Raw genomic sequence first — 27,430 nt, 5'->3', positions numbered from 1 at the left:
GTTCACCTTTAAATTAGCTTTTAGTATGTTACAGAAGCATCTTTTCGATTAGTCTTCATTATTTTTATTTTTTTTTTATATAGTTTTGTTATTATTTGCCTTCTTCTTCAGACTATTTCCAGCTTTCAAATGGGGGTCACTGACCCCATCTAAAAACAAATGCTCTGTAAGGCTACAAATGTATTGTTATTGCTAATTTGTATTTCTCATCATTCTAGTAAGGTCCTATTCATATTCCAGTCTCTTTTTCAAACCAATGTGTGATTGCCAGGGTAATTTGGACACTAGCAACCAGATGGCTGAAACTACAAACCTGAATAAAAAGCTAAATAACTCAAAAACCACAAATAATAAAAAACCAATTGCAAATGGTCTCAGAATATCACTCTCTACATCAAACTAAAAGTTAATGTAAAGGTGAACAACCCCTTTAATTGAGAAACATACCATTTCCATAATTATTTTTGTCAATTAGTAACTGAAGTACCTACAGCTGAAGGTTGCCATGGCAGTCTTGCCTAGAATACTGCAGTGGGTTGGGTACCCGCAAAAAACCTGCAATACCCTGCGGGTTGAGGTTCCGGGTGTGGGTATAGACGCAGGTCGGTGGTTCTGCGGGTTTGTGGGTCGGGCCGCGGGGCTTCTCAATACCGATTTTTACTCCTTTTTGTCTGATGACATCTACTTCCGGTTTACAATGACAGCACTTCCTGTTTTATTCCCTTTTTCCCCTGATCAAGCCTACTTCCGGTTTACAATGACAGCACTTCCTGTTTTATTCCCTTTTTCCCCTGATCAAGCCTACTTCCGGTTTACAATGACAGCACTTCCTAATTCTTGATGGTCAGTGGGTCAGGGTTGTTGATAAGGGTCAGGTAGCGGGTCCAAGTGGGTAAGAATGCGGGTTGCGGATTGCGGGTACAGGTTCCAAAAAATGGACCCGCACAGGACTCTAGTCTTGCCCATCAAATATGGGGTAAACCAAAACGTAAGCTGATCATGAACGAATACATTGGCTCATTAGAGATGGCAACCAAACATGCAGATCTTTGCCCTATTCAGCCACCCACAGATTGGACCATCTCAATGCACTGATGTCTTCTAGGCCTTGTGGGATTTTCTGATCTGCCCAAAAGATATCTGGCCTATGTATACAATGTAGGGCCCCATGCATGGCAGCTAATATTGGCCACCATAGTTCTGCTTTAAAGCATACAAAATCTGCACAGGTCTATATCCTCTTACCTGAGAACATTCCTTTTGTGAAATATTTCTGTTTCATTTTTTTTGCACCTCTAGTTAGCTGGAAAACAAGATGGGGGGGCATCTTCAGGGGCACAAATTATCCAAAGAGATGTAGCCTTTGGCTGGTACAGAAGCACAAAACATAAGGTGTCGCGTGCCTGGTCTAATTGTTGTTCGAGTTTTAGTTCTCCTTTAACATGAGTTTGTTGAAGGGATTTATCACGATCAGTGCATAATGTTCCAAGGGAGACACACTACTGCTTTCCACTGTCAAGAGCAGGGTAGATGGATGTACACAAGAGGAGATGTGTAAAGACTTTTAAATTTAAGGGCTCCAGATAAAAGAATTTCACAGCGAATGAGCCAAGACAGACAGCAGGACGGCACAGAGACCTTTCTATGCACAATAAAAGGAGAAAATAAAAAAGCTCAAAACGCTTTCTACTTTCCCATGTTTTAGCAGAACAAAGCTGGAAATCAGTGTGATATCCCTGAATTATTTATCGCTAAAGAGTATAAGAAGCCTAAGCACAAAGACGCACAAACAGATATAGATCAAACAAGTGAACTCATATAGGCTGCCTAAAATGCATCTCTTTCCAATCATCTCTCTAACAGGCTACGGCCTGAGACCAATTACGTCTCAAGGTATTTCGGGAAAAGAGTCCCTCACACAGCAGAGATTGTTCTCATCCATCACTAACCACAGTAACTACATGGATAAATAGACTATTTTCCTTTCCTTCTCGCTGTGCTTCTGTAACCTGGGATTTCATTAAACCTTGCCTGCTATTTAGACTTTTCCTTTAACAATGATAAAGTCTTGGTGTATATAGTGTGACCTGGGTCTTCTCACAGAATTAAAGTAATCGGCTACAAATGCTGTACATTATGTTTTTGGGTTTTGCACCAGTGCCAGCCCCCACATTTCTTTTAGCAGTGAAGATCTGCGCCTCTTTAATGCCCCCAGTTGCTTCCCATCTTCTTTTCTGCTGATTCGAATTTTGTGGCAGCTCGGAAACTCAACAGCTGCCTAGAGGACAATGAACATGTGCTGTGCCACTGGCATTTAACAGAATGGCCTTTACAGATTCAAGATGGCGACCGACTGTGGATAACTTGGCAGATCCTCATTGTGGCATAGCAGATCCTCAATGTTGTAGGACTGCTGAATCTCTGCACTGGTACAGTAAGTTCAGCATATAAAATGCAAACATTCTAGCTGTATTAATTTTTAGGGTTCACTTTTCACTTAAATGGGTTGTTCACCTTTGAGATGACGTTTAGTATGATGTAGAGAGTGATATTCTGAGACAATTTGCAATTGGTTTTAATTTTTTATTATTTAAGGTTTTTGAGTTATTTAGCTTTTTATTCAGCAGTTCTGCAATTTGCATTTTAAGCAATCTGGTAGCTGGGGTCCAAAATACCCTAGCAACCATGTATTGATTTGAATAAGAGACTGGAATATGAATATGAGTGGGCCTGAATATAAAGATTATAAATAAAAAGTAGCAATAACAATACATTGTAGCCTTACAGATCATTTGTTTTTTAGGAGGGGTCAGCGACGCCCATTTGAAAGCTGCAAAGAGTCAGAAGAAAAAGACATTAAAAAATTAAAGCCAATTGAAAAGTTGCTCAGAATTGGCCATTCTATAACATACTAAAAGTTACCTAAAAAGTGAACCAAACCTCAGCTTCCAAAGCAAATAAATGACAATATCCTGTGTTCTTACAATTCAAACAGTTTTATACGACAGAAAGGGTTCAGCTTTAATTATATTTGTAACAGACTTCTTAAAAAAAATAAACAAAGTATGGGACCTGCCTGTTATCTAAAATGCTTGGGGGTTTCTGGATAATGGATCTTTCCTTAATTTGGAAGCTTGTCTGCCAAGGGGACATTTAAGTGAAGCATAACAAACCAAATCATGTTGAGTTTTATGGGGCCACTTTTTTTCTTTTTTTAATATATCATATTTCCTATCAGTTTAAAATAAATGAATAAAATAATATAATAATAAAATAATAAGCAAGAAAGGGAGTAGACAATGTCTGGGTAAGGATGTGTATATATATATATATATATATATATATATATATATATATATATATATATATATATATATATATATATATATATATATATATATATATATATATATATATATATATATATATATATATATATATATATATATATATATATATATATATATATAAAGACCAAAATCTGGTGCACACATAACAATTGTTACTGCCTAGGTGCTGGTTATAATAAATCATAGATAAAGCAACAAAAACCGCACTCACAGGACTTTTGAAGGTGCAAAATCAACAAATATTTATTTCAACGTTTCGGCTATTCACTTAAGCCGTCATCAGGAAGTGAAAAGCACACACACACAAACACTGCCATTTAAAGATCCCCCTTGGCGCCAAAACCTCTTGTATGACGTCACAAGTGGGTGTGTATGATGATACAGAAACAGTGTAAATCCCCACAAAGATGTATACTTTCGTGTATATACAAAAAACCATAATGTGACCACGTGACAAACTTCATTAATAGTATTCACCGTATATTATGACCAAATGTGTAGTGATATTCCTCCGCCCCAGTGATCCAACCTAGATCGCCAGTATATCAAGAGTGATCCAGTGAGTAGAGCCACCGGAGGATATGCCAGCTGCTTCGCTCCCATATCGCCCATTCCTGCAACTTCCCTTATCACATAAGCTACTCACGCAACTAGATCCGCTCCAGACTGCCCCCGTCATGCTTGTTCAATTCTGTGCCTCCGTTCGTAAGCGGAGTTCACCCGTGCGCCTGCAGGACTGGCCCCGCCTCTCTCACGTACTGTCAGCGAATGGGAAGCCTTACCGTGCATAAAGCCGGTGCGGCCCCTCCTCTCACCACAGCAGCTATTTGACAGCTCCTCTGTAAACATCGCGGTGTGAGTCCCGTGGCAGGTCATCTCACCCCTCTATTGTTTGCATTGGTCTCGCATCGTGCGCACAGGCCACCAATTGGCACCAATGCGCCCGAATGGTTGAGCCACCTCGGGTCAGGGTATACCTTCTTGGAACCTTACAGATGTAGTCACAGGGAGTACGGAGGGTTAATCGCCTATTGCAATCAGGGTTGGCAGTACATACTCTTATCCGTCAGTTAATTATGAGTAGCGTGATAAACGTGATAAAAAGCGCAGAATTAGGGCCGACCTTCATTTGTAGCTCGCATAACCCCCCCGGTGGGTCTAAGAAGTGAAAAAATAATAATAAACGATCGTTACACGGGTAATTGCTGTTAAAAACATGTTTTGACAGCAATTACCCGTGTAACGATCGTTTATTATTATTTTTTCACTTCAAGAGTATGTACTGCCAACCCTGATTGCAATAGGCGATTAACCCTCCGTACTCCCTGTGACTACATCTGTAAGGTTCCAAGAAGGTATACCCTGACCCGAGGTGGCTCAACCATTCGGGCGCATTGGTGCCAATTGGTGGCCTGTGCGCACGATGCGAGACCAATGCAAACAATAGAGGGGTGAGATGACCTGCCACGGGACTCACACCGCGATGTTTACAGAGGAGCTGTCAAATAGCTGCTGTGGTGAGAGGAGGGGCCGCACCGGCTTTATGCACGGTAAGGCTTCCCATTCGCTGACAGTACGTGAGAGAGGCGGGGCCAGTCCTGCAGGCGCACGGGTGAACTCCGCTTACGAACGGAGGCACAGAATTGAACAAGCATGACGGGGGCAGTCTGGAGCGGATCTAGTTGCGTGAGTAGCTTATGTGATAAGGGAAGTTGCAGGAATGGGCGATATGGGAGCGAAGCAGCTGGCATATCCTCCGGTGGCTCTACTCACTGGATCACTCTTGATATACTGGCGATCTAGGTTGGATCACTGGGGCGGAGGAATATCACTACACATTTGGTCATAATATACGGTGAATACTATTAATGAAGTTTGTCACGTGGTCACATTATGGTTTTTTGTATATACACGAAAGTATACATCTTTGTGGGGATTTACACTGTTTCTGTATCATCATACACACCCACTTGTGACTTCATACAAGAGGTTTTGGCGCCAAGGGGGATCTTTAAATGGCAGTGTTTGTGTGTGTGTGCTTTTCACTTCCTGATGACGGCTTAAGTGAATAGCCGAAACGTTGAAATAAATATTTGTTGATTTTGCACCTTCAAAAGTCCTGTGAGTGCGGTTTTTGTTGCTTTATATATATATATATATATATATATATATATATATATATATATATATATATATATATTTTTTTTTTTTTTTTTTGTTTTTTAACATAATCACGTACATAAGGAAACATAAAAGAGTACCCCTTCAGCATCCTAATATTAAAACAAATTATTATTATATAGGTGTACAATATACATTTCAAGAACGATGCAAAATAAGCAATAAAGAAAAAATAATAGATTCCAGTAAATCCTATACATAAATTGGATATTAGATATAGCTTCCCTTCTACAGGGAAGTTTTAGCTCAGAGACAGCACTGAACACAAACACAAATCTCAAAAGATATATAGATAGCCCTAACCTAGGCAAGCCACCATGCAGACATTTTTTCAGTGTATGAAATTTTAAAAGCACAGCCAATTTTTGTGAAATAACCCGTTACCGCCTATAAAAATAAACATTTTACATTAATTATCACAATATTATATAGAACTTACTGATGTGTTTTAGGCGAGTTCAGTAGGAGCTTTCTGTTACATGGTAAATCAGATCCAGCAGCTCACAATTGGCACCCGGGAATGTTATGGACGTGGCAGAGATGTGGGGGAAGTGTGACTGCATTTCCATGGCTTTCTATTCTTACCAGGGCCCTAAATCTGCAGCATTAGCCAACTCTGGTGCGTTTCCACTTCCACTAAAACTAAACCGTAGTAAGAAGAGCACATGGAAATACACACAAAAGCACTCGGAGAAATCACATCTGACTACAATAAAAGTCAGCGAATACAATCTGTCAGATGGGATTTTCAACGCGAGTAGTCATTTTCGTGAAGTGCACAAAAATGAGAAATCTGAGCAAGTCTTTCAGTCAGTAATGAGGAGAGGCAGCAGCGTTTTTAAAATAATTAGATTTTGACATCCAGCTGACTGAATCTGGATCAATAAATGAGCTTGCCCTTTATAGTCTGCAGCCCAAGAGGCAAAAACCAAGACGTGGGCAGAGTCACTACTTTGGTAGCTGCCAAAAGACCTATAGGTTACAGGGTATAAAGGGACAGGGCCTGAGTTTAAAGGGGCACTAAACCCACAATTAGAGTTGCCACCCGGCCGGTATTTTACCGGCCTAGCCGGTAAAACACCTGCCAAGGCCGGGGCCGGTATTACAAATTTACCGGCAATACAATTGCTGGTAATTTGTAATAGCCTTTAAAAAAAGCCCCTGGCCTGCCCCCGATTCGCAAAGAACTTACCTTTTTTCCAGCGCTGTGCGATGTTGCTCCGCCCCTTTTGTGGCACACAGCGTAGCTCCGCCCCCTTTTAGCATCATGGACCGCCCCCTTTTGGTGCCAGTCCCCCACTGGCCGGTAAAATTTTTTAATAAAGGTGGCAACCCTACCCACAATGCCTTGTCTGGGTTCCAAAGATTTTCCTCCATTACATGCATTGCAATTTGCAACTGAAGAAGCCACACAGATTGGTTGTTATACATTTTTAAGAATATAGGTATGGGATCCATTATCCAGAAAGCTCCAAATTACAGGAAGGCTATCTCCCATAGACTCCATAATAAGCAAATAATTCTACTTTTTAAAAAGGATTTTCCATTTTCTCAGTAATAATAAAACAATATATGCCATGTGCTTGTCCCTAACCAAATATAATGCATTCTTATTGGATGCAAAGCCAGCTAGTTGGGTTTGTTTAAAAGGAAAACTATACCCCCCAAACAATGTAGGTCTCTATAAAAAGATATTGCATAAAACAGCTCATATGTAAAACCCTGCTTCATGTAAATAAACCATTTTCATAATAATATACTTTTTTAGTAGTATGTGCCATTCATTGGGTAATCCTAAATAGAAAATTGCCATTTAAAAAAAATAAGGGCCGCCCCTGGGATCGTATAATTCACGGTGCATACAAACAAACCATACATGTTAGGTCACATGAGCCAATTAACAGACAGAGTTCTGTCTTTTGCTTCAACACTTCTTCCTGTTAAGTTAAGAGTTGTAGTATTTCTGGTCAGGTGATCTCTGACGCAGCACACAGACCATCACAAAATGGTGGCTCAAGGCAAGAGATTTAAAAGGGCAATATTTACTAAAATATATAGACCAGTTTGGGGAGATTCTTTATTATGCCATTTAATATGATGTAAACTATCTGTTGCTTAAGTGTTCATTTTGGGGGGTATAGTTTTCCTTTAAGGTTTACATTATTTTTAAGTAGATTAAAGATCCCTTATCTGGAAAAACCTAGGCAGCAGCATTCTGGATAACCGGTCCAATAACTGTATTTTGATATAGTGAAAATTCAATATTTTTGTGCAACAAGTGAAGCAACGTTTCGGGCTTAACCAGCTAAAGGGCTGGTTAAGCCCGAAACGTTGCTTCACTTGTTGCACAAATAAATTGAATTTACACTATATCGGAGTGCTGCTGAAATATGTTTGGAAGTATGGATCGGACCTGAGCAGACAGAGTCACAGTCAGCACCCAACGCTACAAAACGCAGTGAGGATTGTGTAGCACTACTTTGTGTGTTTGTGAATAGCTGTATTCTGAAAGCCAGTTGCTTTAAGTTGTTCATTCACTTTAATGCAAGGATGCTGGGCCAGATCTTCCTGATCATGTTGTGTCCTACAAGGATCCACTGGGAGATGACCAGATCAACTCACTGATGTGGTTCTCTAACCTGACACATATTGGTTGGGCACCCATCATGAAGCCCCCATTACAAGGGCCAATATGCTGCCAATCTGGCATCTTGGTATGGCCAACTCAGGCATTCCACTGCAAAACATTGCTGGGAAGACTAAACCGGCGAGTAACATTGTAAAGTGCAAATTAAATGTGAAATGAATGATAGGGTATTTGTAGATGACTTATTCCTAGGAAGTTATGTTCTGCCCAATATCTAATGCTTTCTGTTGCCATTTAGCAGATGGCAATACTGGGTTTATTTTGCCTTGAACAGATTGCAAAGCTGCTAAACATTTCTAGTAACACAAGGTTTCAATGCAAAAGTCTCCCGCCTAAAAAAAAACAACATTAAAAAAAACCCATAGAAAAAGAAGTAACAAAGACAGTGTCTTCTGCCTGTCACTCTTAGACGGAAATATAGCATTTCACCTGCTGGCACATACGTTGAGACTAGGCATTCAGGGCATACATTCATTCTGTTGCCTCATGAAGATTATGTGCTGGATCCCTAGGCACTACTGTGGAGGCGCAACCACTGACAAATTGCTGCCCTGGATTCTTGACAGGGGAAAATCATTGAAGAATGCATAACCTATACTTGCTGTGGCTTTAGAAAGCAGAAAGGTCCAAACCTCTAGCTGCTTGCCATTCACTAGACTAAAGCTGGCCAACCATTCAGTCAGTGATTTTGGGCAGAAATAAAGCCGCATCAATGGCTAAAGCTGGCCAACCATTGAAAGATCTGTTTGTTTGGAGAGGTTGCCAAACAAGTGGATCCTTCCCTGATATGTTCACAGTGAGGTGGGCTATATCAGGCTGATCCAATTATTTGGCGCATCACAATGATGGGAATAGAGGCTGTCGGGGAGGGGACCACATCAACGAGCCAATGTGGTCATTGTCCCAATGAGAATTTTAAACCAGTCCAATCAATATATGGCTGGCTTATATCAGGCTGGCCAGTCGGTGTGCCCTATACAAGGGCAGATAAGCTGCTGAAGGAGGCAAATTGGTAGTAAAAATCTGCCTGTGTATGGCGACTTTAACACACAGCAAGGTAAAGAGAGCAGCAACTAGGACAGAGCCTCACTTTACATTAGAAATGTCTTATAAACAGGAAAACTTGAATGGACAAGCTGGGAATGGTCAATCGGGCTCAAACCTTCAACGTCCACAAGGCTGAAATGTATTATCAAGGTCATGGACTGGTGAAAAAGTCGATGTTGGATGTCTCCACCCAATCTCTGATACACTCTCTCCTGCACTTAACCACCTATTCAATCTTTCACTCTCTACTGGTACCTTTCCATCATTATACAATCAAGCACTAATCACTCCTATCCTCAAAAAACCTTCCCTTGATCCCAGCTCTCCCACTAACTATCGACCGGTCTCCCTTCTTCCATTCGCATCCAAATTACTAGAAAGGCTTGTTTACAAACGCCTGATCCAGCACACTCGACTTCCGCCCATCACACTCGACTGAAACTGCACTCACCAAAGTAACCAATGATCTTCTATTGGCAAAGTCTAAAGGTCATTATTCCATTCTAATCCTTCTAGATCTCTCTGCAGCCTTTGACACAGTTGACCACACACTCCTCCTTGACATTCTATACTCAGCTGGCATTCGGGACACTGCTCTTTCATGGTTTACATCTTATCTGTCTGACCGTTCCTTTAAAGTTTCCTTCTCTAACTCTACTTCTACTACTTTCCCACTCTCTGTTGGAGTTCCTCAAGGCTCTGTTCTTGGCCCCCTGCTGTTCTCGCTCTATACAACTTCACTAGGAAAACTCATTCAGTCATTTGGACTTCAGTATCACCTTTATGCTGATGACACCCAGCTCTACTTGTCTACTCCTGATCTTTCTAATTCTGTCCTTTCCCAAGTCACAGACTGTCTCTCTGCTGTCTCCTCCTGGATGTCACAGCGCCACCTGAAACTGAACCTTTCTAAAACAGAACTCATCATATTTCCTCCAAGATCTTCCCCTGTCCCTCAGATATCACTCACCGTAAACAACACCACCTTTCATTACACCACACAGACACGCTGCCTAGGAGTCATCTTTGACTCTCATCTGTCTTTTTCACCACACATTCAAACACTCGCAAAATCTTGCCATATTCAACTGCGCAACATTGCTCGAATACGACCCTATCTCAGTTCAGAATCAACTAAAACACTGATTCAGTCTCTCATCATCTCCCGCCTTGATTACTGCAACTTACTCCTCACAGGTATTCCAACAAGTCACCTTTCACAACTCCAATCTATCCTAAACGCGGCCGCTAGACTCATTCATCTAGCTCGCTGCTCAACATCAGCTGCTCCCATATGTATGTCCCTTCACTGGCTCCCAATCTCTTCTAGAATCAAATTCAAATTACTTACACTCACATTCAAGGCCCTTAATAATGAAACCCCTCCCTATATTTCATCTCTAATCTCCGAATACACTCCTTCACGAAACCTACGCTCTGCTTCTGATCTTCGCCTCACTTCTCCTCTGGTCACTTCTGCCCATTCTCGTCTACAAGACTTCTCTCGGCTTCTGCTTTTCTCTGGAACTCTCTGCCACAAGCTGTCAGACTTTCTCCTTCCTTCCAAACTTTCAAGCGCTCCTTAAAGACCCACCTGTTTAAAGAGGCCTATTCGATGTACCTTAATTAATCATTGCTGTATCAAAAATGACAAAGTGTTTATATAATCCTAATGTCTCAATTGTACCCTAACCTTTTAGTTTGTAAACCCTATTGTACTCTGTAATCCTTGTCTGTTATCCACCATTTATTCCCTGTTTGCTATATCTGCAGTAAAGCACTGCGTATCTTGACAGCGCTATATAAATAAATGATGATGATGATGTTTATTACGCTAAAGGCTTCTTGAACAAATTTCCTCCAACAGTCTCCAAAACCCCTATCTTCACCCATTCCACAGAAAAGAGTGGTCGCCAGAAGCCAGCTAGATACCATCCTAGAATTGACCATGTAAAACAGTTCTCACACTACTCTGTGCCAAGGGCCAGTATTTCCATTCACACACAAAATAACATATAAATATATCTCTATATCTATCTAGATGTACAGGTATAGGATCAGTTATTCAGAAACCAGTTATCCAGACAGCTCCGAATTATAAAAGGCCGTCTCCCGTAGCCCAATTTTATCCAAATAATCCAAATTTTAAAAAATTATTTCTTTTTTCTCTTTAGTAATAAAACAGTACCTTGTATATGATCCAAACTAAAGCTCCCCATAGACGCGACGATTCTTCCTGCTGAACGACCAATTTTAGGGAAGTCCGACCAATCCTTCAAATTATCGTGTGGTTAGTGGGATTCGAACGATCGTACATCTTACGATTTTTCGACCGACATCTGTCAGGAAATTGATCGTCCAGGTCAAAAAATCTTGTCGGTTCCAGTGCAATCTATCTATGTTTGCAGGGCCAAGCAGGCAGCTCCCCTTTGTTTTCCTGGCAAATTGGTCTTTTTAGTTGATGGCCAATTCGTACGATCGTTCCGAGAAAATAGTGGTCTTACGGAAAGATCTGTTAACCGGAAAGCCCCAGGTCCCAAGCATTCTGGATAACAGGTCCCATACATCCATGTATGTATGTATGTATGTATGTATGTATGTATGAATCCAGGGTAAAATAATTAAATACATACATTTGACATGGACCAGTATTCCGGATAGTCAATTTCATTCCATCATGAGCATTGGACATTTCGATCCCTGCAAGAATAAAGGCTCCAGTGTGGACGGAAAGGTGGGATGCACGGGAAGATGAAACGAAAGGGTTTGTTAAAGAGAATCTGGAGTGCTGCTCCCTGTTACAAGTGTATGTAATTAAAAGACATGGAGAAGAACTTATGAATCAATACCCATTTCGCTGCAAGGGGCAGAGGTTCAAAAAACTGTCGGCTACTATCAAAGGAGCCAGCAAGACAAAGTGTGCTCACACAGAGCCATATACTGAGAGGAGCGCAGAAGAGAGAGAGAAAACTGTAAGGCTTGTATCAGAGTGCAGCTGGCTTAGGCTTTGATTTGCTCGCTACGCCTTTCCTGATGAGGCAGACTAATGATAAGCCAGGGTCTCTAATGAAGACAGTACATTCCTTTCTGTATAATTGCACATGCTACCAACGCCTGGAGAAGACTTTAATAAACAAAGGCAGCTTTAATAATTCAGGCTTTTACACACACAGCAGCCGACGCGCCTGTCAGAAGCACTCCATTAAGCGAATGCTGAATTTCCTTCTCTTCTCAGGGGCTTGCCATGGGTCTGAAAGGGTCTCGCCGAAGCTCGAGAAACTGGCTGCGAATCCCATTAGTATTAATTATGCTCATTTCCAGCCAAACCATGCACTTTTATAAACAGTATTAGAAGCCACTTCTGTCCCCAGCGCATACAGACAGGATGCTGCAATACAGTGTTCATTAAAAAAAAAAAAAGTCATTAATGCACAAGCAAAAGTTCCGGACAACACTTTCTGGTGATTGGGGTGTGACAATGGCACAGTGCTGTTTGCTTGGTATGAAAACACAAGTTCTATATGGATGTACGAGGAAGGAGCCCATGCGTGCAATGCAGTGAGCAGAAATGGGGAGGGGGTGCAATTTTATTGTTTATTTCCATATTCAGGTGCACCTTGTCTGAGCACGTGATAAACAGGTAGGTTTGATTTAAGAAGCAGGACGGTTTCCCCATAAAGCTTGTATAGATGGAGAGCAAGCCAAAGCACCAGCATGTTGTTACAGACACTCTGTCCTGCACAAAGCAAAGCCCAAGCAAAAGCCTGACTGCCTGCCATTGGAATGAAAGGATAATTACCCATACAAGTCCAAGCATCACTCGAAGGCCTGATAAATGAGGCTGCCGTACACATGAAAGATGAACATTTATTCTGGACAATTAAGGTAATTGGAGCCATTGACAAGCATTATAGAATAACCTTGTATTATTACTGTCAGCGCCCTAGCTTCTCAGCGAAAATGATGCCCTCAGCCTGTACAAACCACACCTCTCAAAGAGCCCCTAAATAACAGTAACACTCCCTTAGCTGTACAGGGCAATAAACGGATCTACACTGACTGGCTAACTGCAGCCCCACATTATTGGCTGAACTACAACTCCCAGAATCCTGCTGGGAACGGCGGTTAAACAACAGCCGGAGGGTCACCATTGGTTCTGAACAAATTTCTAATAAAAATTAATTAAAAAGCATTGCAGCCAGTCAGCAAGTCGCAGCATCAATCTGAATGATCATGTACTAAAGCAGAGACTTAATAACAACACAGGTTAATGGGACTAAGAACTTGGAAATATCTGCTCGACTTCCCAATCAATGTATAGTTATAGAACATACAATACAAAACACACAATATATATCATTGCCAGGGCAGATGGGATAAAAACTAACCGCAACTTAATCAATTAAGGGGTTGAGAAAAAAAGCAAATGACCAGAAAGGTCCCAGCACTAATACTTAAAAGTATAATAGAAGTGGGATCCCAGCACCCAAGGGGCTTAGCGGTACCTGAGCATATCTGTTCCTCCTAGGGTGACAGGAAAAACTTGCTGTAGTAGTTAAAGACCACACAGAGGCAGAGCCGCAGAATTCCCGGAGGCAGAATCCACACGCTGCTCCTGACCCCTCCCGTCTAAGCACTGCAACGCGATGGAAGACCAAGGCTATAATTCCTACTTTATAATTATGCACCAGTATTGATCCAGCTTTTAATTAGCCCTGACCATCACAGGAACATTAAGCAGGCAGGCAATTTTCCCAGCTCAAAAAAAAACCCGATGTACCTGGTTGTAATAAGAAAAAAAAAAAAAAAAGTTTACAGCTCATCCAAATATCACACTTGGACAGGAGGTCATTCATCAACTCTGCATTAAACATTCTGCTTATACTGCCATAGACAAAAAGTTAAAGTTTGCAAAATGTTTAAACTTTTGAGAATTATCTATTGACTCTAGCAGAATTCTTTTAGTACCCATCAGTGGACTTAGTTGCCCCTTGAGTTTCAGCATTGAAATGTCCCTTAAAGGAGAACTAAACCGCCCATAGGAGCCTGTCTTTAGTGCACTTGCCCCAACTAAATAGTGGTGTTATAAAAACCTGAAGACCCCCTGAACACGGTCTGTTTATGCAGAGTTGCACAGCAAGGTTGGTGGCAACCATCTTCAGCAACATTACACCCAGTTCAGCCACCAGCATGTGCACTGGATGCCAATCTGTCCAATGCAGCCAAAGATGGCGACCACCCACAATGTTGCACAACTCCATAAATACAGACAATGTACAGGAGAGCCCTGCTGGTGATCACTATTGCTTTGTGCAAATTGTAAATTATAAGTATAGAAAATAGTCACCTCTTAGTACCACTGCCTGTATAAAAGTACTTTGCCTTCAGCCGTGTGCCTTTATATAGTCATGGTGTGACTACTATTCTTAAAATACACAAGAGCCATAAATATCCAGTAAATTTTATCTTTATAAATGTTACATAGTGATGTCACCAGTTATAATTGGTGCTTAGTGATGTAATTTCTGTCACACGACTCACTGAAACTTTTGAATTATAATAAATAAAGTACCACCTGTTGTAAAATATGAGGATATTAGAAGTTACCTTGGAGTCCCATGACCTATATAAAAGCACTGAGCCTTTAGCCTGGTCATGGAACTCCTCGTTGACTTATAATATCATTATATTTAACAATATATTTTTCTCTATATATTTTACAACAGGTAGTACATTATTTGAATGCATGGAAGGGCAACATCAGAAAAGTTAACATTTGCAAGTAGGAAGTGAACAACCCCTTTGATGTTGTCTCCTAGGTCTTAAAGTAGTTACTTATTTTTGAATTCCTGGCTTGGCGGCAAATTTTGATTGCATTAAAACCAGTTGTACTGCCAAACAGCCTCATGTAGGCTACCAGTTCTCACATGGGCCTTCAAATAGCCAATCATAGACCTTACTTGGTACCCCAAGACCTTTTTGAAGCTTGCGTTGCTCCCCAACTCTTTTTATATTTGGATGTAGCTCATGGGTAAAAAAAAGTTGGGGATCCCCAGTATAAAGATATATGTCAGTATCACTTTAAGATAATAAATATAATCAAGCAGATAAAAGAGATAGGATAGTGAGTTATAAGGGGAAGTACAGACATCTTGGAAAATCTAAACTGGGTGTTTCTAAAAAACTAAACAGCACATAAGGTTCTGCAATGTCGAAACCTAATATATTACAACAGAAAAGGGCAAGCAGTGACAACCAATTCAATGTGAGAAATAATTTTAGCTGCATCTTTTCTTTCCCCTGTCACCCGGTGTGTGTTCTGTCAAATACGAACAGGTTTTAACAAGCACCAAACATGTGGGTATGCTCTTTCATAAAAGAGCGTTTTTTAACAAGCACCGAACACACGCCTGTGTCAGCAGAAAGAGCTTTTTCACTTGTCAAAAGATGTAGAGTTAATAGGAGTTCCTACATAAACTACTGACAGGAACGCTACATGATATCCAGCAACTGCTTTTACTGAAAGGGAGTATTCCATCCTTTCCAGTAACATTGTAGCCGAGGTTTCAAAAAGACATGTCCCACCAAGTTTAAACTTTTTCCCCAAGTAAATTCTAAACTTTTAGTTGATTCAGGTGGCAAAAAAACAAACCCATCTAAGCCATCTGTATTTTCCCTTAAAATGACAACTGAGCCCTGGATCAAATAAAATGGACTGGAAGAAGTAAAAACAGATTAAATTGTAGTGTGTTGAGACATCCTTAAATGAGGGGATCTGGGGATTTTAATGGACAACAAGCTGTGTAACACTAAGCAGAGTCAGTCAGTGGCTACTAAAGCAAATACAGGGCATTAACTCAATGGATGAAAACATAATATTGTCTCTTTATAGATTCATGGTATGTATTACAGTTCTGGGCCTCAGTCCTTAAACAATAAGGAAAGTCACAATACCTGGGGGGGGGGGGGTGCCAAAATATATGCATCCCCCAGTGATTGTAATCACTTACCTGATCTACCTGGCTGGTGATCCTGTAAGTAGAAAACTGCATTGGTCTGTGGTTCTTTTCAACAAGCACCACTAGCCACTGACAGACACTGCCTAGATTTACACAGCTTGTTATCCATAAAAATCCCAAGATCTTCTCAATTAAGAATATCCTAACACGCTATCATTTAGTCTATATCTCACAGTTATGTTATTTCAGCAAATGAGCTGAAAAGAGATGTGCAACTAAACCGAAAAAGGACTCGAAGAATTAAAAGTTGAGTAAAGACAATAAAGGTTTGTTTTCTCTAGAGAAAAGATGCTTGCGATGGGACATGATTACTCTTTACAAGTACATTAGAGGACATTATAAACATTTCTAGACATGGAGAAGAACAAGGGCCACCACTTTAGAGCTGAAGAACCAAACTTTCCTTTGAAGCCGTGAAAACAGTTCTTCACAGTGAGAGCAGTGAGGTTGTGGGAGGCCAGATTGTGGTATGACTTCCTAGATAAGCATAATATCCAAGGCTACTAATATCAGCATTCAGTTCAAACGCAGCATTTAGATGCAGATCCTTAGTGTTGAGCCAAATGAACCTTAAAATGTGGTGCTTCCCCCTACAGTAGCTCAAATCAGTTGATGTTAGTTGTAGAAAGACCTACTCTAAGCAACTGAATTGGTATTTTTTTTTATTGTTTTTGAATTTACCCCAGCTTTCAAATGGGGGTCACTGACCCCATCTAAAAAGTAAATGCTCTATAAAGCTACATACATATTTTTATTGCCACTTTTTATTACTCATCTTTCTATTCAGACCCTCTCCTATTCATATTCAAGTCTCTAATTTCGATCAATGCATGATTGCTAGGATAACTTGGATGCTAGCAACCAGACTGCTGAAATTGCAAATTGGAGCGCTAATAAAAAAAGCTAAATAATCCCAAATAATAAAACATGAAAACCAAATGCATATTGTCTCAGAATATCACTCGCTACATCATACTAAAATTTACCTCAAAGGTGAACATCCCCTTTAAGAGAAATGAAATCTAAGATAATCACACACAAAGGTCCATTCTTGCTGGACTGTGTTACATGAAACAATTTGTAGATTTGCATTTATCTCTGCAGAGCCCTAGAGACCAAATACAAGCTCTTTCCAGAAGACTGAGAAGATTTACCCTGGGGCTGGGTTTGCCATTACCAGGCGATAACGGACTGTGAGTGAAGATGGATGTTGCTGCTACTGAAGCTGCGGAGAAGTACACTATTGCTTGTCCTGCTTGGTCACCCGTAACAAACATATTTTTTTCACTTCTGGTGCTTTTTGCAAGGTACCAAATCAAAAAATAAATGCAGGTATGGATATGGTTACATCCACCTCATAACTGTCTTGCTCAAAATGTTTAAGCAAATAAAGGTATGGGATCCCATAGACACCAATTTTTTTTAATAATGATTTCCTTTTTCTCTGTAGTAATAAAACTGTAGCTAGTACTGGAATGGATCCAAGCTAAGATATAATTAATCCTTATTGGAAGCAAAACCAGCCTATTAGGTTTATTTAATGTTTACATGATTTTCTAGTAAATTTAGGTATGACGATCCAAATAACAAAGAACCGCTATCTGGAAACCCCCCAGGTACCGAGCATTCTGGATAACAGGTCCAATACCTGTACCATCCTACAGATATCTGTAGTGAGCATCACCAGAGACACTTGACAACTGTGCACACAGCATGTCCCCAGTAACACACACACTTTTAATTGAAGGAACAAGCACATAGAAGTCTTCAGTGTTGACCATAAATCTAATGGAGCATAAATCTAGGCTGGAGGTCGGCCATACTAACCATCAGCAGAAATTAAGTATGGCACAGCCTATTGCATTGTGTCTACTCAAAACATCACAGACTTGCAAATAAAACACTCCTTGTTGCCAAGCAATAGGCCAAAATCAAGCCAAATATTTAGCCTTTAGACCAAAACGGTTCACATAAATTGGCCAAGCAGAGGTTTCAGTCTAGGGCTACTTTTTGTTAATGATCAAGAAGTCATATTCTCTATAGTTAAGTCAAGAGTGGTCACATTTGCAGCCAATGTCCACCTTGTATGGGCACTTGTTGTGTTACTGGATTTATTTATGTAAAATGCCTCTTAAATTCCTAGACGACCAACAAACTTATGTACTGACATCAAAAAAAAAAAGTGTGCTGATAATGTAGCTGTCTATTATTTTGATGATCAGTCATTACCAAGGATAATGTCACACATTTCAATTCAGATATTGTCTTTCCCTTGATTCCCCAACAATCAATGGCCATCAATACACTCATGCATTTATCACCAGAAAAAAAGTTTAGGTTCTATAGATCTCTCCAGAAAATGCCAGTATGTATACTGGAGTACCAGGGCAATATAGGAATCCCGCCATCCTAAACTTTTTAATAACATAAAAACCAGGGATGTACTAAAGGTAAGCTGAAGTCCCTAAGAAGTAATGTAAAACCTTCAAACAATCCAAATCAGAAAAATCGTAGCTACTCATAACAGAACAATTTCTATGCCATCCCTGTTCCTTGCCAGTCGCCGCATGGGAAAAAAAAAAAATCTTTGCATGGTCTGGTTGCCCAACCCGGCAGATAATTTGTTGGCCTGTAAACTGTCACATCGTATTCTGAGCTTGCTAATGTGACCACAGCGGGTACAGAAGCCTGCTCCACGGTTATCACCAAATATTTATACAACTTCAAGCATTTTACAGTAGCCTAGCCTTGGACTCTAGGGGTATTACTACATTATATAACCAAAACAAAATGAGGACAAAAACACCCCGTCTGTGAGGCGTCTCTGGAACATTAAATATTTAAAGATTAAAACAGTCTCCAGACACTCTGATCTGAAGGTTTAAATATTAAAGCTATTTTTCAAGCTTGTGTTACTAATGTATTGCTGCTTTTTTTCTTTCTGCACTACAGGTTTTTGTTCCTGGGAAGAAAAGTTAAGCATAAATCCACCATTCTGTAAGGCCACTTAACAATACAGGCATGGGCCTTGACTGCAAGCCCTTTCACAAAAGGACGTTCTTTGTATCTCTAAGAGTGGTTGTCAGACTACTTGTATATTGGGGAACTTTACGGATGTTAGGAAGGCAGCAAAGAGATGATGTAGCCCCTTTGCTTTGCAATAATATAGGGAGTTATCAATGTGTACCTACCAATCTTATCTAAGGGAAGACAGAGAGAAGTGTTAGGAGAAACACTATACTCTTATGATATTGGCATGAAGCCCTATGCTTGCTGATGATAAAGCTTTCTTCTGCCAGCTAAGAATGAGCTAATTGGCAGGATTTGCAACCCACCGTTCACAACAGTGTGGGCCCAAATACTACCGTAAACCATTTGTCATAGTGCACAGTAAAGAAACTGTAACACAGGTTAAATTTAAGCAAATTGCAATAATAGTAAGTTGCCCTTTATCTTGGATTTTTATGAAGGATTGTTTATGTAAATTTCTCAACAGTGCTATGGGGTCAGATCAAAATCTCAATGTAGTCATCAGTATGTGTATGAGTACTTGATCCTGTGAAGTCGGTACATAAATCCTTCGACTCCGACTCCTCAGTTTATGGCTGAGATCGGACAGGTTAAAAGATTTCTGACGGCTGCGGGTAATATCTCTGCATGTATTTCCGATCGTACAATTTTACAGATGGAGACTGTCCCTAGTTTTGGTCGGACATAACTTTCGTACGATTGTTGTCAGGGGCAGAACATCGGCTGATCTGTTCTTTTGTACTTTATTTGATCAGAATGGTCAGTGGCAGGTAGGGAGATGGGGGAAGTCTGATTCGTACGATCGGATCTTTGCGTCTGTGACCAGCTTAAGCCAATTTTTTTTTATTTTGTTTAATTCTTTTTGGTGTTTAAATTCTTTAAAGTTTTGTTCTGCAGCTCCTGCGTTTACAACGTTAACTTTAATCGCTAGTGTATAATTTAACTTAGCATCCAGAGAATAAATTCAATGACATACTGAAACATGAAATATATGAAAAGGAATCTGAAAAGAAATGCAAGTCATACAAATATTAATAACTAAAATGGTCAATTTTTTTAGGAGCAAAGTGGATCCAATTGGAAAACGCCAGGCTTCAGAGGGGAGCTTGAAACAAGACTGGGAGTAAAAATAAGCCCTAGCAATTAAAGTACACAGAAGTGACCCAGCCCAATACACAATGATTTCTATGGCTTCTTACAGCAACCCCTCTGAAATCCACAGATTGCTAGTCTGGCCCTGGTCTAAACCATCTCCTTGCTAAATGCTTTTCTTCTGATGCTTTGTTTTACCAGCAGAACTTTAATTATATGAGCTCCGTATAATCTGTATTTACAGCATATACCTATTGATCTACAGCAGAAAGAATTGTAATATAAAACAGCAAATTAGAGAAACTTAAGTGTGAAATGTGATTGGAGTATGAAAGCTACTCTGCATTATTTAATTAGAGATTATTCAATCCTGCGCCAGTGCAGTAATAGCAACCACAACAATTCGATGTTGCAGTTAAGCAAAGAGGAATGTCTGACTGCATTGGGACAGAGTTGCATCTACACCTGGGACTTTCCCCAAATGCCCAGCAAGCACACTTGCACTATCCAGCTGTGTTATGTCTCAATATTCAGCCGCCTTTAGCACCACATCCTTGCAATACAGTAACTGAATGTGATCCTTTCAGAACAGGGGTAAAACGTAAACATGACGGTACTGCCTTAACCCTTTTGCTTGATACAAACGACACAGTTATGCTCAGGCTCTTAGGCAGAACATGCACCTTAATCTAGTGAAAACAAAAAGCAGTCCATGGGGAGCATTAAAGAAAACAGCGTGCAAGTTCTGGCAGAATACTTTGTAAACATACACCCAAATGTACCTGCATCAGTCATGGGAATGTAGCGCTTCTCAAGCGGATCTTTTCCTCCCTCCTTTCTTTTCCATGTAACCTTGAGCAGAGCTATGGCTACATGGCTGCACAGAAAATCCAGTTCTGTATTCTAATTAATTTATAAACATTGCCATAGATCTAAGCAACACAGACTTTCCCATCATGACGACAGCTGAAGATGCAAAACCAATGTAGAGACTCTGGGGTGGAATAATGTCTGGCAGATGTGATGCTGGGAGTTGTAGTCCTACAACAGCTGAAGATGCAAAGGTTGACTAACACTGAACAATACCGATGGGAGAGAAACGGCTGTATATTTATCTGTAGATCAGTTCTGAATGGTATCAAAATGTGCATCTAGTAGTGAATGCAGTATGCTAGAATCTCAAGACAGGTCCTGCATCGGATGTTGAACTACGGCAACAACCACACCTCAATTAGCGATGGCTTTTAAGGGATGCTCATAGATTTGTTGTTTTTTTTTTGTTAAGCAAGATTAATAATAAGGGGGTTTTTTGTGAGTTTTTTTAGACCTCGAATGAACTCACAACTCAAATAGTTTGGGGTTAACAACCCGAAAATGGTGGGAAAAAAAATTGATTGAGTTTTCGAGCAAAACCCGTCGCAAAAAACACGAACACCCTGAAGGCTATTCTTCAAATTGTTCAAGGGACCTCTGCCATTGACTTCTACATGAGCTCGACAGGTTTTAGCTGGTGTATTTTTGAATTTGACCTATTTTAAGGGTTGGGGTATATAATAAATCTCAAAAAATCCAAGTTTTAAAAAAAAAAAAAACACGAAAAATTAGATTTTTATTTAACCCCAAAAAATGATTTTTTTTTTATTTGATTTTTTTACTCAATAACCTATAAAACGCAATTTTTTTTGTGGAAAACAACTCGAACCTTAATAAATCTGCCCCTAAAAGTGATTGAGGGTTTAGCGACAAGATGAAGGACTTTATATGACAGTTTGTTTTTTTAAAGCACATGGTCCTATGTAAAGGTTACAATGTAATTTCTCCTACCGCACACCTGTAGTTCACCAATCCTGCAACTGGTGGTGCGTTTCTTCCGTTGACCCGGCCGGGTCCCTTAGCAACGCATGTATATAGAAAACGGATCCGCACACACACTAGTTAATGCAGTCGGGGAGTATCCCCTTTTATTCAGCCACCAAACATTGGGATACTCCCCGACTGCATTAACCAGTGTGTGTGTGTGTGCGGATCCGTTTTCTATACACATCTTATGTAAAGGTTATACAGAAGCTTTTTAAATACATGATAAAAAAAAATAATAATACAGGAAGTTTACACCAACTCATTCAGCAAAGAGAGTCTGCCCAATCTGCTAGAAATCTTTACCCCAAAAACAATACTTTCCAGGGGAGCACAGTATGGACTGAGCCTTGAAGACAGACAATGGTATTATTATTATTATACAATGATGCAACAAGATACCAAGTCATTTGTCACCAGTCTCCTTCGTACATCTAGTTGTCTCGGGAGGCTGTAAGGTCCCTGCAGCTCAGATAGATTACAAATAAAACAATACCCTGCGGATTCCAGACACAGCAAAGGCTTCACGCCTCTCATGAAAGTGCACATTTACGGACAACAGTTTATGTGCAATCTCCCAATTTCAGTGCAGACTGTCTCAATGAGACTAAGGGGGTTATTTATCAAAGGTCGAGTTTATGAGGTTTTTTTTCTACCTCGAATAAACTCAAATGTTTGCTTATGTATGAAAAAACTCAAATGTAAAAAACTCATTGAATGCAATCAGTGGGGAACGTGAATAATCAAATTGATCAAGTTATTTGCGAAAAAAAAAACCTTGAATACAAATTGATTGAGTTTTCGAGCGAAAAAACACCATAAAGAAATAGGGAGGCACCGAATCCACTATTTTGGATTCGGCCGAACCCCCGAATCCTTTGCGAAAGATTCGGCCAAATACCAAACCAAATCCTAATTAGCATATGCAAATTAGGGGTGGGAAGTGGAAAACATTTTTTACTTCCTGGTTTTGTTACAAAACGTCACACAATTTCCCTCCCCGACAATAATTTGCATATAAAAATTAGGATTCGGATTCAGTTCTGCCGGGCAGAAGGATTCGGCTGAATCCGAATCCTGCTGAAAAAAGCCGAATCCCGAACCAAATCCTGGATTAGAAACCAGAAAATCATGAAGGCAAAAAACATCTTTTAGTGGTTCAAGGGACCTTTGCCATTGACTTCTACAGGTTTTAGCTGGAGTATTTTTGGATTTGGGCTTTTAGCAGCTTAGGAACATAATAAATCTTGAAAATTTTGAGTTTTTAGTGAAACTACCCTTGAAAAACTCAAATTTTTCAGGCAAAAAAAAAACAACTTGACCTTTAATAAATAACCCCCTTAGTGACAGGAAGGTATTGGGGGAAAAACGTATAAAGATCGCACTCAGAGCCACCAAAAGCCAACATGATAGGGTGCTGCTCGCTGAGAGTGTTCAAATTGGATATGCATGGTGGCATGAACATAGTGAATACAAAGCTTCAAAGCACAGCTGCAATTTGAGATCCAAGCACCTTGTATATGCATACATAATTCCACCAACCATAGTATTGCATTCATTTTCTAGGGTTATCTGTTATTCTTTTAAACATATTTCTGGATGCACAATTTCAGATCACGCAAGTCTGCATAGACATGTGCTCAGTATTGATCATGCTCAAAGCATAGATCAGCTGTTCATGTGTTTGGGAGCAGCCAAACTCTCATTAAGCCTCCAGTGGGCCAGCAGTCATACAATGCACATTACAACACTTCTCACAGAATGAATTACCCAGAGTTAGAGGAGACATTGCCATTAATAGAACATTTCACAAGAACCTGGTCTTCTAAAGACACTTTAATCCTTCTCCCAGCCACCTCAACTAGTTGTCCAGAAGCCTACTCTTTGTGCTGTCAAACTTGGCTTGGCAATCAGAGAGGAAAGTCACTTTCCCTGTACAGAAGTTAGACTGCAATCCAGGCATAACCCCAGAGGTTATCCCCGGATTGCAAACAAACTTGTGTGCTGGGGTCTTCTTGTATTGCTGTAATAGCCGTCCCCCTAAAGTCCTGTAGCAATGGGTTTATCTAAAGTGGAAACGCCAGGTGTGCATGTGAATCTTCTTTGGAATTTAGCCTTTTACCCAGTACCATTAATCTATTGCTTGTCCTGTCAACCGGTTTCTATTGCCATCGGCCCAGTACTCAGCACATGAAACTTTCAGTAGTCAGCTGTGCAAAGTGTCTAGCTAGCACTCATCAGTGCAAAACCATATGCCCAGTGCCATTTACAAGTCTCTTTTGCCAGTGCTGTCAATCCATTATAAGTGCCAGGGCCCACTATTAAGTGCCATCTATTTCCTTGTACCAGGACCCCTTACCCAGGATCATCAATCTTTTTTCTATTGCTATCAGCCCACTGCCATTAACCCATTATCAATTGCCAAAACACTTTAACCAGTTAGGTTAATCCATTAAAGTATATAAGGCAATGGATACCGGGAAGCGCAGGAGTACTGCTGCAAAAGTACAGTGGTGCTGAATAAAAGCACTTTAGCAGCAGTACTCCTGCACTTCCTGGTATCAGTTGCCTTATATACTTTAATAACTGGATAAAGGGTTTAGGCAAATGATAATAATGATGGCGAATAAAGGCACTTTTGTAGCAAAACCCCCCGCCTCATGGTATCAGTTGCCTTATATACTTTCTTGGATTATTTGCTTTTGCAAGGGATTCAGATACCTGGTTGTATACCTTATAAAAGGGCACACATATTATCGAAGACTTTTAGGTTAACCCATTACCCAGAATCAGAACCAGAGCAAAGCTGTCGGCTAATTTACCAGTGCCAGGACCCCTTTACCCAATTCTCCACCCCTGGGATCCTTCACCCAGTGCCATGATCAAATAACCCTGTGCCAGGACACTTCATCCCACAGGCTTTTCCCCATTGCCTGCAAGCCATTACCTTGGGTCAGAACCCTTAGACTAACGCCAGCAACTCATAACCCATTATCAGGGGTATTTCCCTGGGCTATAAATCCTCTACGAGTAAAAGCCACTGGCGGTCATTTATCAACACTGGGCAAATTTGCCAATGGGGCGTAACCCACGGCAAACAATCAGATTGCTGCATTTATTGTTCTATTTGCAGCTGGCTTTAAAAAGCCAATAACTGATTGGTTGCTACAGGTAACTGCCCATGGGCAAATTTTCCCTGTGTTGATAAACGAGCCCCAGTAGTGAGTGTGACATTCACATACACTGTGGCAGCTCCTAACATCAGCAGCACTTGGTTCAGAGTCAATAGAAGCAGTTGTACAGTAGCACCATTACTACAAAACAGGCACAGCAGCAGCACCTTCCACAGTTCTAACCCAGACCCTACAGGCAGCAACAGCCACTACAACTTATGACATCTCCAATATATCTAATAAATACAGTAATAACTCACTCCAAGCGGCCTTGCGTGGCACCAAGCGTTGTACAGAGATTTGCTCGTAATTACCGGCGCTCACTCCGCCGCAGCTGAGACAAGCTCACTGGAACTGTTCTGTACCTCGGGCCCGAGATCTCAACACCAGCAGATCTCGTCTCTTAAGGGCAAGAAATGCTTCACCAATCAACGTACAGACAACTTGGCACAGCGGCAAATACAACCAATAGTTTCTCAAAATAAGTGATACAACCCGCCAATGAACGTAATGATTCGCGACTCACGTGGGCTGCTGCATACACCTGTAGGCCAATCAGAACACGTTAGTGACGTCACCTCAGCCGCATCCCCTATAGGGTGTGAAAGGGAGTTCTGGTTACGCCTCCTTCATCCCTGAAAACCAAAATGAGACTTGAAACGCAAAAAAAATCTCTACTCTGGTAATATGGTAACTCCGTTTGAATTTTAATAAAATTAACAGAGTTACCAGTGCAGCGCAACAGTACACTATATTGTTGCTGCTTTAAAGCATTTATTTTTTGGTTCTGTACTGTTCCTTTAAAACAGCAGACCAGCCCTGCTCTAATATAGCAGGAGTTCTGTCAGTATCCAAGCCACTCATCCATGCACAGCAGAATTCATAACCCTTTATCTGAAAGTTTAATTAAAGGGTAAATATTAGGGATGTGCTGATTCCTGCATTAGGTTTGGAATTCGGCTTAATGTAAGCACATTAACTAAGCATTGGCATTCAAATTGGTAGAAGCCATAAAATCACTTTTTTTTGTTCAGGGAAGATATTTTTGGGTAAATTCTCAAATTTGAATATGCAATTTAGCATTCAGGTTTGGTATATGGCCAAATCTTTAGTGGGGAGTTCACTATTCAGATACATTATATTGAGTTGAATTATGAATAATGTGCAACCTTAGTAAAATTACTCATATGGCTATATATATATATTTGTCCTGTTTTTGGAAATTTGGATGTAGTCTCCACTCCTTTATCTGCATGCTGCTCTTTCTTCTCAACTTGCAAATAAAGGGGAGTGCTGTTTTTTTACAGAATTGCAGCCACCACTGCCCCTTCCTTTTTGTCTGCAGCTTGCAAGGACAGGGCATGGTCCTTTCAGTTTGTAATCTGTTTTAAGCAGGGCCCACTTTACCTCCTCTATCCACTGCCCCATGCAGTTAAGTTTGTGGGGCTCCAGCAGGCTTTCCGTCAGGTCTACTCCACTGTGTTGCAGACCTCCTGACAGGCCAAACAAGGGGGCACACTGAGGTAAACTTACACCCCCTGTACTCCCAATGCGCAGTTCCCATCTGGAGAAATTGTGCAGGTTCAATATTGTGTATAGTGTTTATTATGTTTATACATGCTCCTCTATATTGGCGCCTCTCTCTGTAGTTACAGGACATGGGCAGCACAAGGGCATTCCCTACCATTCAAAAAGCTAAATCCAGGTTCTGCTGCAGAGCTGGGTTCCCTGATGCATTATGCACTGAATGTGCAAAATATATGCTTGTCTCAATTACACTATGCCTTTGAACTTGGTGTTATCCTCTGTATAGAGATATAGGGCACGTCTCTATGGCAACATTTTAATCTGTCTCCTGTTCTTTCTGAGCTGACAGGTTAATAAAAGAAATTCAAGGCAGATGCTTGGGTTATAATCACAGTGACTGTCTCTTCTGTATGTGGCAACTTCCCAGCCTCCTGAAATATAACGGAGTAGGGACTGAATCATCTGCTTTCACAGCTGTCCTGTGGTGCATCACTGGCCTTCACAGTA

The 27,430-nt window shown here is 40.6% G+C and overlaps 1 protein-coding gene across 1 annotated transcript in view; it reads right to left on the bottom strand.

Moving 5' to 3' along the window:
• Nucleotides 1-25,837, bottom strand: part of glce.L (glucuronic acid epimerase L homeolog) — a 48,685-nt gene extending 22,848 nt beyond the window's left edge. Inside the window, 1 exon segment of the mRNA NM_001091691.1 lies at nucleotides 25,657-25,837. The gene's annotated coding sequence lies outside the window, so the exon portion shown is untranslated.
• Between the last annotated feature and the right edge of the window lie 1,593 nt (nucleotides 25,838-27,430).

This window comes from Xenopus laevis, chromosome 3L, assembly GCF_017654675.1.
Source record: "Xenopus laevis strain J_2021 chromosome 3L, Xenopus_laevis_v10.1, whole genome shotgun sequence".
NCBI lineage: Eukaryota > Metazoa > Chordata > Amphibia > Anura > Pipidae > Xenopus > Xenopus laevis.
The sequence above is the reverse complement of the archived record's forward strand: the minus strand, read 5'-3'. Positions and strand labels throughout refer to the sequence as shown.